Consider the following 18,819-nt stretch of genomic DNA (forward strand, 5'->3'; position numbering starts at 1 on the left):
ACATCTCATGACAAAAACTACACACCCATAAAACTGGGCAGTAGTAGTTACATCATACAAGGCTTACACCACTCTGTCATATGAGGACTATGCTGTAGAACAATAACCCTCACAAAATTCTGCTCATATGGATGGATACAATTGAAGTTCAATACATAATAATGAAGTTTGGCATTACAATGGCATGCCAGGTGTGCTATCATAAAATTTTCAACTTTGAGTACAAATGGCACAAACAAGACACACATGCTACACAAGGAATAGTAATACATGTTGACTGTGATAAAGTTAGTGACGACTGGATCTGGAGTGTAACAGAAGCTAGTCTGAGAAATACTACCAGATGGCCGTCTGCACTGCATGATGTCAATTACAACTAACGTAACAAGATCACACCTTTAACATGGGAACTAGCAGAAGGAATGCAACATTAAAGTAATATACACCAAGTAATCAAAACAGCAAAGTTTACACATCTTGTTTATAAAAGAAACAGCATCCTGTAAATTGTCATGAATGGCTACCTTTGCCATCAGATAAAAATTGGAAGCATTTCATGATGTAATGATGGAGTAATATGTTACAAAAATTAACAAAATTTATGCCATACAATATATCTAATAGAATTAATTTAAGGGAAAGCTATACTGTCAACATTTACGGAATTATGAAGTGGAATCTGACTTTATTGGTCAATTTTGCTGCAAGCAAAGGATGACAGTTAACAATTATTAATAGAAAATTGTAAAACTAACCTCTACACAATATAGGATAGCAATATAAAATACAGTTCATACATAAAACATTTTTTATAAAAACATGCACCCGTATTAAGCTATATATAAAATACACCATCTATTTTTTTTTTTTAATTTTCATCTTTACATCAATGTGCCTTCACTGTATCAGTAAAACTGCAGTTGGTTTATAACAATCAGAACAGCAATTAGCCTAATGAAAAACACTATAACCATTAGACACCATTTCTGAGAATGCATAGGACTATTTATAAGGGATGGTAATGTAAGTTAGCCTTATTAGCTGACTATGCAATGTAACTGCAGTAATACCTTATTTTCACATCCTGAATCAGTCAGCATGAGCATCAAAACACTTATTTTATATTTAATATTCATTTTTTATCTGCAATGTACTTGTGGTTTTATGAGTTATGTATATACCAGTATCCTGAGTTATAAGTCTTCTGTTATTCTTACCACCATAAGTTCTACGACATATGCAACATAAGAATCTCTTATTGATACTAAAGTGTAATATATATCAGAAGATCACCTTCATATAGCATGTTAACGGTTTGATGAAATCGGAGTTATGCTCCTTAGGTCAGTACCTAGGTCACACATCAAATCCCGAGGGTATACTAATGGTAGTCCTAAATGTCTATGACAATGGAGAACATTGGTTATGTACTTGAAGGAACCTGTTATTGTTATCCATAAAATAGCGTTGACTTTCTAAGTAACATGGAAGTAATAATAAACAGTACAGAACTGTATGTGCAGCTTAGTAATTTTACACTGGTTCATGTTTTTATAAAAATATTTTATACATGAATGGTATTTTATATTTGCTATCCTAAATTGTGCGAGGGCTTGGTTTACAATTCTATTACTTACCTGATAACTGTCATCTTCATGTGCAGGAAAACCGATCAATAAGGTAAGATCTCACTTCACAATTCTGTAAATGTTGACTGTGTAGCTTTCCCCTAGAACTAATTCTATAACATTTATCGTATGACATAAATTTTTTAATGTATGTAATATATAATGTCACTGTTATGTCAATGAAATGCTTCCAATTTTTTTTCCAAGGCAATTTACAGCATGATGTTTCTTTTATATACAATTTGCGTAAACTCTGGCATTACGATTACTTGCTATACACTGCTCTGATGTTATATTCCTTCTGTTAATTTCAGTTTTAAACAAAAAAGTGATCACACTACATTCAGTGCAGACCGCCATCTGGCAGTACCTCTGAGCACTAACTTCCATTATATTCTAAATCCAATCATGACATTATATCATGAAGTGGCAAGAAGCTGCATGTCTGTCTTGTCCATGCCACTCATACTGCAAGTTGTACATACTTTATGATAGCACACCTGGCATGTCATTGTAATCACTCAACTTTTTTGTGGTACATTTTATTTAAAATTTTGCTTATTAGAGATATTCATTATTACATGTTGACATTGAATTGTAACCATCCATATGAGCAGAATTTTATGAGAGTCATTATTTTACAGCTTATCATATAGTCCTCATATGACAGAGTGTTGTAAGCATTGTATGATGTAACTATCACTGTCCAGTTTAATGGGTAAGTAATTTTTGTCACTGAGTAGTTATATATAGCCTATTACATATTTTTATATGCTTGTGAGCATGTAATCTTCACCTATTCTCTTTTTATAAATTTGAGGATGGCAATACATATTGCTAAAACTAGCAATCCAGTAATTGTGTTAACATAGTGATCTTCACAACTAAATTGATTTTCAAAAGGAGACTACAATACAAAATCATAGATCATCATCTGCACTGGATTATCATGTCAAGTAACCATAATATTACATGCTGCTGAATATTTTATGTTAGCTATAAAAGGTGACTCTGTTAAGAAATGGGGCAAGGGCAATTAATCAGATAATCCCAGTGTCTAATCCAAACATCCCCTCCAACTGTAAGAAGCCATATGGTAACAATTGTAATGTCTCATTTTAGGAAGGTCAAATTTGGATGAGCTCTTAACTAGCTGACCTTGCAGACATCATGAAGGAACAAAGGTGTCTGTTGTGAATCTAAAACCATTTCTAGTGTCCATTCCTTTAGCCTCCTAATATAAATCTGTAGCTAATAAGTACTTGTTCCACATCTGCAAGATAAGCTAAAAACTGGAAAGTCATCTACAAAAAGATAGCACTGGACAGGGTTGTAATGCTATCAGTAACTATTAAAAACAGGGTCATGCATAAAATACTGCCTTAACAGAGTTAGTTCACTTGTAAAACATGATTTGACAAAATATATCTGCCACAATCTCCAAAATAGTGCAGGGAACAAAAAACTTCATAAAATTAGGGAGATGTCCCCAGAAGTCTCATCTACAGAGCTGGCCACAGATACTGTGTCTCCAAGTACTATCATAGGCCTTGTCAATGTTAAAAAATGTACTGTGGAGGACAGCCTGCTGCTTATCCCTCTTGAAATGTAAGAATGTGGAATGGCTCCACTTGCCCTGATACCACTTCAACATAAATAATATTTTTTCTCTTATTCAGTCTTCTATTGTGTTCTTGGTACATACACCACATATACATGAAGTATATAAGTTTCTTATCATGTTGTAATCTTAGATGTCTTGTCGTTCATAGAATAAGTTGCATGTGGATGATGATAATGGTTTTATCATCTGATATACATACACTTGATTTAAGTAAATGTTCAAAATTTAAGATTCGGAAAAATTGTGTGCTCCTGAAAATCCAGCCTTACTAATAATTGGTTGTTTTAGGTTGATCTACCTCATTTGAAAGCCCCATTTTTCTATTATGTAAAGAACAACTTGTCTTCTTTTCAAGTTTTGTATTAAGAAAATACTATCTATCCAAAAAAATTGTTGCATAAATAATAAAATTTTAGAATGCAAACTTCACAAATATCTAGTGTTAATATTTTGCAGCCCTAATTTTTTTGCATTAAAAGTATATACTTTCATTGAAAAATATGTTACTAAAGAAATAACTCAAATACAATATTTTGAATTTGGAACATCTTTCGCAAGTTTTATTAGACAACATGCGAGATAACCTGTGCACATTAAAACCTGCTCAGAAAAGTGAACCTCACTGTAAAGCTAAATTGAGAATATACTGTCAATATGTTCTTGAATGTGTAATTGCTCTGTACTTTAGTATTTCATACAAACCTTTTAACATGGTCTTCAAACAGATACAGTAAGTCAGCATTAAGGCACTATCAAATAAAGTCAATTCTGTAACCTCTGTTTAGCCTGCAAAGTGTAACATTCCATAAAGATTTCATGAAGTCAGTCACCTGCATTCAAATCACCAGAGAAGTTCTATATTGTCATTCATGTGTCTTTGTAGATCGCTGACCATTTTATGTGTAAAAATAATGGATCTTCTTTCTGACAATAAATGTGCATTAACTAAAATTTAAACCCAACAGAATTGTCTTGATTATCTAAAATTGTTCTGAGTATCTACCACCAGACATGAAAAAGAAGCAACTGAAGCAATATAAGTTAGTAATCTTACAATATAGAGAAGGGTAAGGTTATCAACAATGCAGTTGTACTTCCAGAATCCATACTGATACAGATTCATTTTCAGATTCTTTATTCATCATGCAGCATTATTACATGCAACAGACTTCATCAGTTCACTTAACTTATTAATTTTATAAAATACATTTTTATATATTTAAAGTGATTAATGAGCTGGCTTGATTATAGCACCAAGGCACACTAGTGGTAGACCATCTGCTCTAATGCCTATCCTACAAAGGTGGTGAAGATAAAACTGTGACAGGTAATATGTAACATCTGGTCTTTTCTTGGATTAAGGGAGGGAATCAAACTTGCTTCCTTCTGTGAATCAGGGAACTGCCCTGTGTCCCTATTTTGGTTAAAAAGTTCAAGGACTGTTACCTTAAATTCTTGGTAAAGTGCTGCAACATGCCAGAATAGATTTTTTTGAGACTTAGAGCCATGTGATGTGCTACAGAAAATGCCGAATTCAGCTCCCAGAAAGAGAAAGGATTGTTATACACTACATCATGTTGTACAGAAGTCTTAACTGCCTCTGTCACCAATTACTCGGTAGCAACAGAAAGCTAGGTCCTGTCTGGCTTTTATAGTGATACGAGTGTAATGCTACTCCATGATCCGTGCAATACTCTCTTGCTGGTAAGGGGAGTCCTTTGCTTTACTGCACCATTAAGTACATCTCTCATCTTGCTACAAAATTCTCCTACTGCCTTCCCATACATCTGTCAGCCTAGGGGAATGGTTTATAGAATTCAGAAAATGTTGCCACAGTACTTTCTCACTCTCCTTACTTACACAATGGTATTTAGCCCTTGTCACCCAAAATGCTGCAGTTCTCATTTAACAGCCTGCACATGAACCTCCACAGAGCTATTCACCTGTTCCTATTTCAGAACAGAACTTTTCATTCCTAAGGGGCAGGTAGTCCTCGCAGCTGTCCTGAAGACTTGGGCATAGATCCACCAGCAGCATGGTGGATCATATTAGTGACATAATCCTTCCAAACCTGAGAGTTGGTTATGTAGCATCCAGTCTGCCTTGCTGAGAACCCACTTTAGTAGCTTTATTTTGGGCACTCCTCCGTCTGGTGGAGATCAGAGAAACACCCTTTAGCAGTACTCAGATGTGTTCTTCCCCCTCCCCCCCCTCCCTTCCTCTTGCCCCACACACAGACATTCAGAAGGCACAGATCTTCTATGAACAGGATGCTTTTGATAATGTGACCCTGGGGGCAGGTAGTAGTGGAATCCCATTACATCTGGTGCATGTCAAAGTCCCCATGTAGAGGGAATGTGCAGGGGTGCTGTGTTTCAAGGTTGTGCAGAGTCACATTGTTTAGAGCTTCATTATGAATCAGACAGCAACTACTTATCATCACTCAAGTCAGCACATGAATGACAGCAGCAACTGTTTGTAAGTTGTAAGTTGACATTAAAACTTTGGTGACTAAGCCTGAGCACAGTTTGGTCCACAATGCTGTGTTTAAAAGACTACAACCCAGTATAACTCGAGCTATGATTTTCTTGACACAAGAGGCACATTTTGCTCGAAAACTGGACTAATTTCATATGAGGATAATGCACAGACATCTCACTGCCTGTCCTTTGACAGATGCTGCTTTCTGTTGTCACTTTCTAGAATTATTTTGAATGAAATATTCGCTAACATAACATCTGCAGTCATGGGCTGCTCAGCCAATACATCATCACATTCATGTACTTTCATGCATGTATTTGTTAATAAATTTCTCTTGTTTCACATCTATGATCACAAACTTGTAGGTCCTCAGACTAACAGTTAGGTCAGTAATGGCCACCTTCAGATCTTCTTTAATAACCATTCAATGGCTGATGAAATCAGAATGTGCTAGTTTGTGACCATAGATACAAAATAAAAGAAATTTATTTTCCTTTTTCAGGTCACTCTTTCATTTGTGACCATTTCAGAGCTTGTATTTGTTAAATTTCACAGTTTTCTATAAGTACATCACAATTGTTGAGCGTGCAAGAAATTTTGGAAGCTTGGGAGGAAGAAGTTGTTCTGTAACTCACCTTGCATTTTTTTTTTTTTTTTTTTTTTTAAGAATAGTTATACGTTCTGTTTAAAATTTGTTATCTGTCAAAGAGCTGAAGTAAATATGAAAAATACTGTGAAAGCTTGGTATGTTTTTTAGCATGTATTAATCTTGAAGATACATTGGTCACACATGCTTGAGTAACACTTTAAATTATAGTATAAATCACTGGTTTTCAAGGTTGGACATTCTTCTAATTGGCTGGTCTACAAGGTGTTAGAGAGGAGAGTTGAGTTATGGTAATCATAATTCATAAAGGGTATTGCACCTTTAGCTGTCTACCTACTGGGAGCAACTTGTTTTGGACATTATAAAACTTTACGGAGGGGTGTCATAATTTAAAATAGGCCTCTTGAAGGCAAAGAGACAGTTATCTTTCTCATGCTAAGTGTTTTATTCCCTTTCATGAGTTCCGAACCTATTCATGTTCTACAGGATGATAGGAGCCATTTCAGCAGTAAGGTTTTTCTTTTTCTTTTTTCTTCTGCTATGCTGGTGAACTTGTAGCAGTTGGATGTTTGGATGAGAGCTTGCAGATTCCCTTATAAATACTTTGAATTTCACAGGCTCTGATGACAGAATATCATATGACATTTTAGTAAGAATTAAGTCAGCACAATCTGACGATTTCAGCTCAGTTCTTCTGAAGCTGTGACTTTTTTGTTGGGTTTTGGGGTTTAAACTCATAGATGATCTGTTTGATACACTTTGGCTTGTTTTTCTGCATGGAAGATGTGATAATGTTTGGTTTACTGCTATCTCAGTCTTTTGCAGATAACCTGATAGGCACAAATGAATTTACCACTACTGTTTGCAGATGGGAATACTAGCAAGTACAGATGCTAGTTGCAGCTTACTCCGTTGTGGTTTGGGTACAGCACTCCCTGGTCTCTACTAACATTTTAGTCATAGTTGAAAATTATGCTACAAATATTATTGGTTTCATAGCCTAATAGGCTATTTCTCTCATGGCATACAGAATTCACTGTGTAGCCTTGATTTCCTTGACTACTTTTCTTCTAAGAATGTTGAGTATTTGAGAATCAAGAGAGCATGATTCCCATTGCAATTTATGTAAAACAGTAGTGATGATCACAGTGCTCCAATTCATGTGCTGCTGTGCCACATTTGCCACAAATAGTTTGGCCTTTGTCGTGTACCCAAATTGTGTTGGCATTTACAATGCCTCATTGAGTTGGGAAAAAGATCTCACCTTAAAACAAGTAAATTCAGATCTGGTGTACTGCAGTAAGACTGGCTTGTTAAAGGTGAGAATAAATGTAGCTGGTTTCTCAAGCTCACTAGCCACTTGCTTCACTATGTTTCAAACAACATATTCTCTTCATTCATCCTGCACTCCTTGCTGTCCATCACTGTTATGTCTCTGCATGACACAACTTCATTCTTATTCAAATTCTGCATTGTGGATTTCTATAGACACAGGATACTTGCCAAGCAATTTTGCCTTTTGTAACTGAGTGGCTTGCAAAGAAGTAGTTGTTTCTACACAAAGTGTTCCATTTCTCAGACACTTCACAAATTTAAGAGTTCCTGTAATATACTGCAATGCTTCTCGAGTATAAAAATATGAAATCTTTTCAAGAGATCTCTCTCTTCAGAAAAACATTCTGCCACAATTAATTCATCTACATCTACATTTATACTCCGCATACCACCCAAGGGTGTGTGGCGGAGGGCACTTTACGTGCCACTGTCATTACCTCCCTTTTCTGTTCCAGTCGCGTATGGTTCACGGGAAGAACGACTGTCTGAAAGCCTCTGTGCACGCTCGAATCTCTCCAATTTTACATTCGTGATCTCCTCGGGAGGTATAAGTAGGGGGAAGCAATATATTCGATACCTCATCCAGAAACGCACCCTCTCGAAACCTGGCGAGCAAGCTACACCGCGATGCAGAGCGCATCTCTTGCAGAGTCTGCCACTTGAGTTTGCTAAACATCTCCATAACGCTATCACAGTTACCAAATAACACTGTGACGAAACATCTTCTCTACCTCTATCTCTGTCACTGGTTTCTTAAATGCTGACACTCTTGGAGGGCTGTCCTCAGAAGATCTTTCGATTGGTTGGGTGTTCCAGATGGCATATCATCTGGTTGGGAGTGCATTTATTTGGAGAATTCGCCATGGTATTCTCATAAGCAGTAGGAAAATAATAGTAAGTTTAGACAGAGGCCGCTTGCCTGGGTAAGCTTTATACGACTAAGGTGCAGCAAGTTCACCTGACTACTGTTCCACTTTCTCACTCGCTTTGATCCACAATTTTCCACCGCCGCTCTACAAGGTGGTTGCTGAAGCATGCATAAAGCTTGTGGTTACAGATGGCTGGTGGTGCCCAACAGCTTAGTAATCCTCGGTCTTGCCCATCTCATATATAGCTAAGAGAGACTGAGCTCTTAAAGGTGCTGAGGTGCTAGCCATTTGCCATGACCCTGGAGGCACATGTGGTTTATCAAGTGTCATGAATGTGGCAACAATTGCCGTCAACTCCTCCCCCCCCCTCCCCTCCTCAATTACACTCAATAAAATAATTTATTGCAGGAGACGTTTCAAAATGAACATCTCTGACACCAAAACAGAAAAGATTTTAGAATATATTTATACAGCTACACCATCAGGTGGTGTCAAAAACTTTGTTAAGTTGCTGCTAGTTTTGGTTTTGGTCTATACATGGACAACCTTCTGGAATTCACCAAGAAATTCGTTACAGCATTTTGCTTTTGATGTGTTACATATAGTTTCCTCAACATTAAGTTAAATTAGCAAGCATCAGTGTTGTTATTACATGTTGCTAACAGACTTTTGCTATCTGGATGCATCTGTAACTTAATTGCAAATGGTGGCAAATATGTTTCTTGTAAGACCTACCTCAGTTATTCTTAATATGCTCACATTGCAAACATGGTGAAAAACTCTGGTCCCGTGTAGATAAAAAACATATTTACACTACCTTTTCTTCCTTTGCTATTTGCAATGGCAGTTCATTGCTTTAAGGGGATCAAGGATCCAGTTACTTTGAAGCTTCCTTCTTTCTTGTTAAAACTATTGTCGTATTTGTCTACCTATATGGCTTCACTGAACAAACAGGTGCGATAGCACTTTCCACTGTGAGAACCTGCAATGTTGCAAATTTTATTATGTGGTTGGCCTCACACAGTGCATGCTCTGCCATGCCAGATTACTCTATCTGTGCTAACCTGCAACACTGTTTTTGTTTTGTGATCCTGGTACTGACAGATCATCCAGTCATTCCAACACAAGCTTTATCACATGTAAACAGAAAGAGAATATTCTTGACATCGAAAATGGACCTCTTTTCTCATTCTCTTGTCTGAGACTTTCTTTGATCTTCCTGGACAGTTTGTGGTGGATGCTGTGTGAGAATGGCAACACAATAAAATTCACCAACACCAAATTTCTCACGTAGGAAATAGCTATCACACCTGCTTGTTCAGGGAAGCCATATAAATTCTCAAACTGGGCAATAAGTAGTATGATAACTGAAACCAACAGCTGTATTGTAATCCAACATTATTTATTCAAAATATGCTACCAGCTTTGATGTCAAAAAGTGTCATCTTCAGCTGTTGGTTTCAGTTATCATTATTGAAATACTTCATGTCTGGATGATGATGCACTGTCCTCAATGGATTACCAGGGAGACCACTGTGGGTAGCAAGTGGAGAATCACAGTGGTAATGACTACAGGAAGTCCTTTGACATTGGCATGGAGGCATATCTTATTTTTTGCCATGGGGCTGACTCCATATGCCGCCAGCAGTGGACAGTGAACCACTGACAATACCAGCCTCTCAGGACAGCAAAACATCAAGAAAATTGTTAAAAAAACATTGGCCAAAGATGTTGACTAAAGCCAACAGGTAATACATCAACTATTGTTTACAATTTATGAATAGAGGCATACTGCACTTCAGATCTCATCAATGGTTGTACATTTCTTCTGATTCTTAAGAGCCACATGTAAATTATTGATTTCAAGTATTTGTTGATAGGAATCTTCCTGGCAGACTGAAATTGTGTACCAGACTGAGACTTGAACTTGACACCTTTGCTTTTCATGGGCAAGTGTTCCGCTCAATGAGCCACTAAAGCACAACTCACGACCTATCCTCACAGCCCCATTTCCACCGGTACCTCATCTTCTACGTTCAAAACAATGAAACAAGGAAGGAGATGCGATAGAGGTGGAAGTGGGGGTGTGAGGATAAGTCATGAGTTGTGCTTGGGTATCTCACTTGGTAGATCACTTGTCTGTGAAAGGCAAAGGTCCTATAGTTCGAGTCTTGGTCTTGCACACAGTTTTAATTTGTTGGGAAGTTTCCTATCAGTGATCACTCTGCCCCACAGTGAAAAATTAATTCAGGTATTTGTTGACCATTTGAAACTTTTCAAAATTTTTAACAGTCAAATACGAACCTCATATGTAACTTAATGTAATGGATTATGATGGTGTTGAAACTCTTTTTGTGGGCTGGATAATATTTGAACACATATTTTTGTGCTGTTATGCATGGAATATATAAACACCCTACAAAGGTAACTTTTATTAATTATGACAGATATTTCCTGTTCATAAATGAGAAGGAAGATATTCTGACAGTTCTCTTGCTATGAAAATCAATACCATCAACTCACTTCAAACTGACTAAAAAGTACAGATGGATGAGTCTATAAATTATATGTCTAATACAGGATAAATATTAATTACATTTTTATAGTTCACAGGTTAGTGGATTACCACTTAATGATTTCTATTTCTTACATAACTAAGCAATTAATTCTGAATATATGGTAATTGTTAGTTCCAAAAAGGCAAGCAATTAAAATAAACACAGACAGGGTGTATCAGTGTACCCTACTATACATTAAGTAACATGCTTAAACAGAAGGTGTTATTTTCAAAATAAGATAACAAGCACTGATTTATAGCACATGCAAATGCAGAACTACTGTAATTGATGGATGCATGAAAGCTGTAAACATCTTCATTTTTCAGTTTTATCTGTTATCCAGAAAAAAATGTGAATGCATTACACATCAAAAATACTCTTTTTGAGGTTTATTAAAAAGAAAAAAAACTAGACTCAAGCAACCATTAACAATAGGCTACAATCTTAATGCAACAATATAACTAGTAAACATTATCCTGAATGTAACTTTCACTTTGCAGCAGAGAGTATGCCCCAAGTGATGTTTTTTGATAAATAAAAACTATGTAGTTGACTGGGACACATACCTCTAGCTATTAACAGCCACAGAAAAACAAAAAGGCTTTGTTCATTACCAAGTCTGATACATAGTTTTAATCTGTCAGGGAGATTCAAAACAGGAAGCATATGTAAGATGAAAGAAAGGCACCCATTCACCTACAGATGACTGACATGTGGCACATAGAAACATACAACAGGAAACAACATTTACACTAACTTTCCAGCTCTTGCTCTTTTTCCGGTAGAAGTACACATATTCAGACACACACAAACACCCATATGCACACACCGCTGTGACTGCTGCGAGACTGACTGTTGATGATTGATAAGGTCATTGCACAATATGATGAAAAGAGTTGTAAGAGCAGAGCATATGAGATGTAGAGAGACAGAGAGTTGGGGGAAAATATGGAGGTGAGGAAAGCAGAGGAAGACGGAGATCAGGAGAGAGGAGAGAGGCAGTGAGCGAAGAGAAAAAGGGAGAAGAATGGAAAATGGGGGAAATAAGGGGTGAGGAGGAGAGGGGGGAGGGGGGGGGGGAGAAGATGAGGAAATAGGAAGGGAGTGTGTGTGTGTGTGTGTGTGTGTGTGTGTGTGTGTGTGTGTGAGAGAGAGAGATAGAGAGAGAGAGAGAGAGAGAGAGAGAGAGAGAGTACACAATCGGGACTGGGAAGGAGTGGTGTGAATAGAAGAGAGAAGGGAAAAGGTATGGTGAGGAAGAGGGAAACAGGTTATGGAGGTTTAGGTGATGGGGATTGTGAGAGTTCAGGATAGGACAGGGAGACAATTCCCACTCGTGTAGTTCAGAGAAAGTGTTGGTGGAAGTGTGTATTCAAATGACTCACATAGTGGAGCAGTGTATTGTAGCGTGCAGCATGTTTGGCAACTGGATTGTAAAGTTTGTGGTTTGCCACTGTTTGCTGATGATCATCCATGTGAGTAGACAGTCAGTCATTTGTCATGCTCACTGATAAGGGTCAGTCAAATAAAAGCCTGAATACCAGCCATAACAAACAGTCTGTGCAACAGATGGCCTCACTGTAGTTACATTTTGATACTGTGGTAGTGGAATGATATGGTGCCACATCAGGGGTGCACACAGTTGTTAAGTTATGACCTTGATTGTCAGGAGATGGTCTTGTTTGTTCATTCAGCAGTCTACATGAAGGCAAGCAAAAATGAGCAGAGAGGTGTTGTTCATTTTCTGGTGGATGAGGGTGCTGGAGTACACAAAATTCATCATTGCATGTCTGCTGTGTACAGTGACCACTGTCTGTCCCTGATGTGTGTGCATGACTGACAGAGGAAATTCCAGGGAGGGCACGCATCAGTACAAGAAGATTCGTACGCACCACAAGCCTATTGAGCCCTTACCCCTGGTATGATGGGTATGGATTGATGACCTTATCTGGGGAGGCTGGTGAATCACAGAGGGTGAACTTCATGTTCAAGCCGGCCTTAGTCATGGCTCTATCCATGCCATCTCCAAAGACCACTTGCCCTACTCCAAAATTTGTATGAAGTGGGTGCAGTATCACCTGATAGGCAGACAAACAAAGATGGATGGACAAACAAGGACAGAATGGCATCAAGACTGAGTCTTCTGCTGTGGCACCATGAGGAAGTGCATGCACCTCTATGCCATATTGTGACATGGTATGAAACTTGGTGCCACCATTTTGAGTCTCAGAGCAAATAGCAAAGCTAACAGTGGAAGCATCTCATATCTCTTCCACTATAGAAATCCAAATTTTGGTAAGGTCATGATGGCCTTCTTCAAATTGCAGGGGCACTCTAATAGTTTGAGTTACTCAAGCACAGAGCTACAGTCAATGGGCAGCACTGTGAAGACATATTGCAGAAACTGTGATGAGCCTTTTTTAAAAAAAAAAAAAAAAAAAAAAAAAAAAAAAAAAAAAAAAAAGCCATTGGATGTAATTATCCTCTTACATAATAAAACATACCCCCACACTGCCAGTTGGATGAAGATTACACTTCAGCAATTTGGTTAGGAACATTGCAGCATCCTCTTCACAGCCTGGATCTTTCACATGTAATTTTCATATCTTTGGCAACCTGAAGACAGACGTGTAGACGTCGCTTTCAGTCAGATGAGGAGATATCAAAGTGTGTGCATTCATGGATCCGTAAGTGGCTGGCCACATTCTATGAAACAGAAATGTATTGTTTCCCAGTGGGATAAATGTCCTAATGCATGTGGTGATTACTTTTGAATTCCACTGTCCTGTTGTGGTGGATGTTTGGTTTTCAATTGACTGCCCCTCAAAGAATGCTGCACAGTAATTGCAGCATAGCTGGTACATAATATGGCTACATTCACACATGGCCCTTCTTTTTATAGGGTAGGAAATGTGATTGGACTGTAGTATGAGTTGGTGGATGGGTGTATGGGACAGGTCTCGCACCCGAGTCAACCACAAGGGAATCATGGAAGGTGCATGATGGGAAGTAGGATTGGAATAGAGCAGGACAGGGATATTCTGTAGGTTTGGTGGGTGACAGAGCACAGCTCTGGGTGATGTGGGTTGGATTTTGGGTAGACTGTCCCTCACACCAGGGCATGATTAGAAATAGACAAAGCCCTGTGGAGGATGTGGTTGAGGTTTTTGAGGCCAGGATGATACTGCATGGTCATAGGATTGCTGGCTGATGGCTAGTTAACAGGTTTACTAGTGCCACAGGAGAAGATGGCATAGATATTTGTTTATGGGCAAGCTCTGGTAAGGATTTGGTATACTTCAACAATTCCTGCTTTCCACTGCAGGTGAAACATCCATGGATGGTGAGGCTGTAAGGAAGAGACTTTTTGACAGTGAACAGGTGGCAGCTATCAAAGTGTTGGTGGTTGGTGCACCTGATATGAACAGATGTATTTATGGACTCATCTGAGAAGTAGAGATCGACATGTAGGAAGGAGACTTGTTGAGCTGAGAAGGATGAGGTGAAGCAGATTTGGCAGTAGGTGTTGAGGTTATGGAGGAAAGAACAAAGGTTGCCCCTGCCATGAGTCCACATCCTGAAAATATCATCAGTGAATATGAACCAGACAAGAGGTTTTAGATGGTGACTAGATAGAAAGGATTCCTCCAGATGGTTCATAAATAAGTTGACATAGGATTGTGCTGTGCGAGTACTCATGGTGGTACCAGGAATCTGTTTATAGTTTTGGCCTTCAAAAGAGAGATAATTGTGGTAAAGGATGTAGTTGGATTGGAGGATTAGGAGAGAGGTGGTGGACGTAGGGTTCCATGGCTGCAAGGCCATGGGCATGGAAGATGTTGGTGTATAAGGATGTTGCATCCTGAGTGCCGAACAAGGGGTCTGGTGGTAACAGAACAGGTACTGTGGAAAGAAAGTGAGCAATGTCTTGAAGGTGTCAATCGCAAAAAGCAGAGGTTCAGTCCATCGGAGCATTGTACCCTGCCACAATGGGACAACCTGTAAGGAGACCTGTGGGGTTGGGTTTCTGGATTTTCGGGAGTAGGTAAAAGGTAGGAATGTGGGGGGAGGAGGGGGGGGGGGGGTGATTGCTGCAGAGGTATCAGAAAATTGGTGGGGTCCCTCAGCCACAAAGTCATTATGGTTCATGACCACTGTGGTGGAGTGTTTACCTGCAAGAAGGATGATATGATCTGGATTCAAGCTACTGACATCTGTGTTCCATAAGGGTGATGTTAGGCTCACTGAGGACAGGTTTAGCAAAGGAAAGTGAGGCCAGGTTAGAAGTAAAGAATTCCTGAAAGGTTACTGGGAAGGAGTGGGTTGAAGGAGAGGATGATCACAGTTGGAGGGAGGTTGGAATTGCTTTAAACAAGGTCCTGTGGCGGGTTTTGGTTAGCTGTTGTCAATGGGATGTGTGGCAAAAAAATGTTTCTATTGTGGGGAATGAGTACAGAAAAGAAGATCCTTTGTAAGTCTCATCAGAGACAAGGGTATCATCAGGAGTGCCCCAGGGAAGTGGGATACAACTGCTCTTATTGTCTATATAAATTAATAAACTGACAAAGAGGGTGACACTGTGGTGTATGGGAATGTAGGAACAAGAGGATTGTAGGAGGACACAGGAGGACTTAGCAAAATTTCGAGTTAGTCTGATGGGTGGTAGCTTGCTTCAAGTGCAGAAAAATGTAAGTTAATGCAGATGAGTACGAAAACATTCCCATAATGTTCATGTACATCATTAGTAGTGGTCTGCTTGACACAGTCGTGTCACTTAAATATCTGAGTGTAATGTTGCAGAGCAATATGAAATGGAATGAGCCCATAAGAACAGTAACAGGGGGTGGTGAATGGTCAACTTTGGTTTACTAGGACAATTTTAGGAGATAGCATATAGAATACTAGTGCAACACATTCTTAAATATTGCTCAGTGTGTGCAATCCCCACCAGGTCAGATTAAAGGAAGAATCAGCAGCTCAGCAGCATGCTGCTATGTTTGTTACTGGTGGGTTTAGTCAGTATGCAAGTATTACAGAGATGCATCATGAATTCAAATTGGAATTCCTGAGGGAAGGCGACTTTCTTCTTGTGAGAGAATACTGACAAGATTTAGAGAATTGGCATTAGAAACTGACTGCAGAATGATTCTGCTGCCTCCAATGTACATTTCGTGCAATGACCATGGAGAAAAAAGAAACTAGTGTTCACGTGGAGTTATATCGACAGTTATTTTCCCCCTGCTCCATTTGCGAGTAGAACAGGAAAGGAAATGGCTAGTAGGCTAGTAGTGGTACAAGGTACCCTCTGCCATGCACCGTATGGTGGCTTATGGACTATGTATGTAGATAACATGTAGAATTTAGATTTGTGGCTAAAGGTGAGGCCTTCAGAAAGTACTGAGGCTTCTGCAGGAGACAGGATTTTGGAAGAAATGTTGACAATGTTCATGGATGGGTGTTCAGAAGCAATGTGTTTCATGGAGGGTGGATGAAACTTTTGGGGATGTGGAAGGCAGAATAAGTCAGTAAGGCATGGTCGGAGAGGTATGAGGAATGGGGCCACGGGGATGGGAGGAGGGAGGTGCATCAGAGTGGTAGGATCTTTTTTAGTTACAAGTAACTCCATTCAGGCACAGGACAGGAGTAACTGGGATGCCTTCCTCAGATGATTTCCTTCAGTTACATGTTATTCCAGTCAGGAATTTCCACTGTTACAGAAAACAAGAAGCTTCACATATAAAATTAGTTGGCTTCAGAAGCAAATCATGAGTCTGACCTCAAATGAAGAAGATGATTATAATTAAAACAAAAGTAATTATCAATATTTTCACTCTAATATTACTGTACAGTGCTCATAACATACTACACTTAGTAACTTCAGCATTTTGGCCCTAGAAGTAAAATGACACTTCACTTCTTTGTTGAAGTAAGCAAAATATGTGTGTGGTGGTAGATCACTAGATACCAAACAGAAATTAGGTGAAATGTTGGCAGTGGAGAGGCAAACAGAAAGGGGAGAAACACAGAAACAAATTATCTTTTGAACAAAGTCCTTTTTGGACTGCGCAAGGCGCTCTCTCTCTCTCTCTCTCTCTCTCTCTCTCACACACACACACACACACACACACGCACACACGCACACACATGGAGCAGATGTTGCTGTTGTCCCAAAATGCTGTCAGCTGACTTATTTCATTTTGATGGCTCTTACTTTTTCTTTAATACTATTTCCTATGTCCTTGCCATTTACCATGGAGCCTTGCTTCTTCCTTCTGTATCCTATCAGTAACAAAAACCAAAGGCTCAGTCCCACATTAATCCTATGTTCCTATTTAATCACATCCCTACCTTTCATAGTAAGCACCATCTATTCAAATTCTATCAGTCCTCAAACCACACTAAACCTAGACCTGCATAATCACATTATCGAGGGACAGGTGTCCACTAAGTAACCATGCGGCCTTTAGTTATTCCTGCTATACCAAATCAAATTTCTGTATCCCATCTCCCATTCAAAATCCTTCCCCCTCAACAAGTACACCAACATACATGACACCACTCATCGTATACTAATTTTACTGAAACATTACACTGCATTCTGCAGGGATAAGATCCACTATAAGATCCTTTGTTGTTAACTTCAATGATTCTCTCTTCCTCCATCCCTCTTCCATTCAAATACTAATTTACAGGACTTAAGCATGGGGGAACTCTCTTCGTAACATACCCTCCATCCATTCCCCACAATATGTTTCAATTCAGTTTCCTCTTATCTGTGCCCACCACATCAGCCTTTTTGGGCTCCTGTTATTTGTCTACTTCACCCTAGATCATTCATAGTAACCCTGACTTATCTCTTGCTCCTGCTATGGATTCTCTACCTTTTCACTGTTTTCTTTCTTTTTTTCTCAATATCCCTCCTAGCAGTACCTTAATCTACCTTTGTACATATCTTTGTGGTACAGCCCACCAAAATTTTTCCTCCCCCCCCTCATGTCCTATTCCTTATTCTTCTTACTCCACTCCCCACTGCAGCTGCTATTCATGCTTGTCAAATGGCAGTATGTGGAGAAAACAGTGGCTCTGTGTGTGTGTGTGTGTGTGTGTGTGTGTGTGTGTGTGTGTGTGTGTGTGTGTGTGTGTGTGTGTGTGTGTGTGTTATGTGTGAGTGTGTGTGTGAACACATGTGTGTGTGTGTGGGGAGGGGGAGGGGGGGGGGTGCGCATGCACATGCTAGAGGGCACTGTTTCAAAGCCAAGAAATGTTTAATCAGTTTCACATGCCTCTCTAACACTTAGCAATTCTATTGTTTGATTACAGTAGAGATCTGTACTTAAATATGTGCACATTATTTACCATCATATTGGGCATGAGTAAGAAAATATGTCTCTAGGAAAGGTCTATACACAGTGCTTATGTGTTGTTGTGCAAGGAATCAGAAGGGAAATAATCAACATTCAACCTGGTAATATGTGTGGGTTACATAGTATAATGAAGGCTTGGAAGAAATTGAAAGGGGCATTCAGGTTTTTTTCCATCAAGTACCAAAAGTGAAGTCATAAAAATAAATTGTGCGAGCAATGATTCAATATCCTTGAAAATATGTCTCCTGTAACATTACACCACTTTCATCATTTTACCAATCTTCAAAGGCTTCTGCAAGTCATAAATGACAAGGCTCTTCATGTAGCATGTCAGAGCCACTTCAACTGCCACA

General features: G+C 38.9%; 1 protein-coding gene across 14 annotated transcripts in view; it reads right to left on the reverse strand.

The window, feature by feature from the left end:
* The window catches only part of LOC126274364 (uncharacterized), a 317,226-nt gene that overhangs the window by 55,244 nt on the left and 243,163 nt on the right, over nucleotides 1-18,819 (reverse strand). The gene's annotated exons all lie outside the window — the stretch shown is intronic.

Source organism: Schistocerca gregaria, chromosome 1 (assembly GCF_023897955.1).
Source record: "Schistocerca gregaria isolate iqSchGreg1 chromosome 1, iqSchGreg1.2, whole genome shotgun sequence".
Lineage (NCBI taxonomy): Eukaryota > Metazoa > Arthropoda > Insecta > Orthoptera > Acrididae > Schistocerca > Schistocerca gregaria.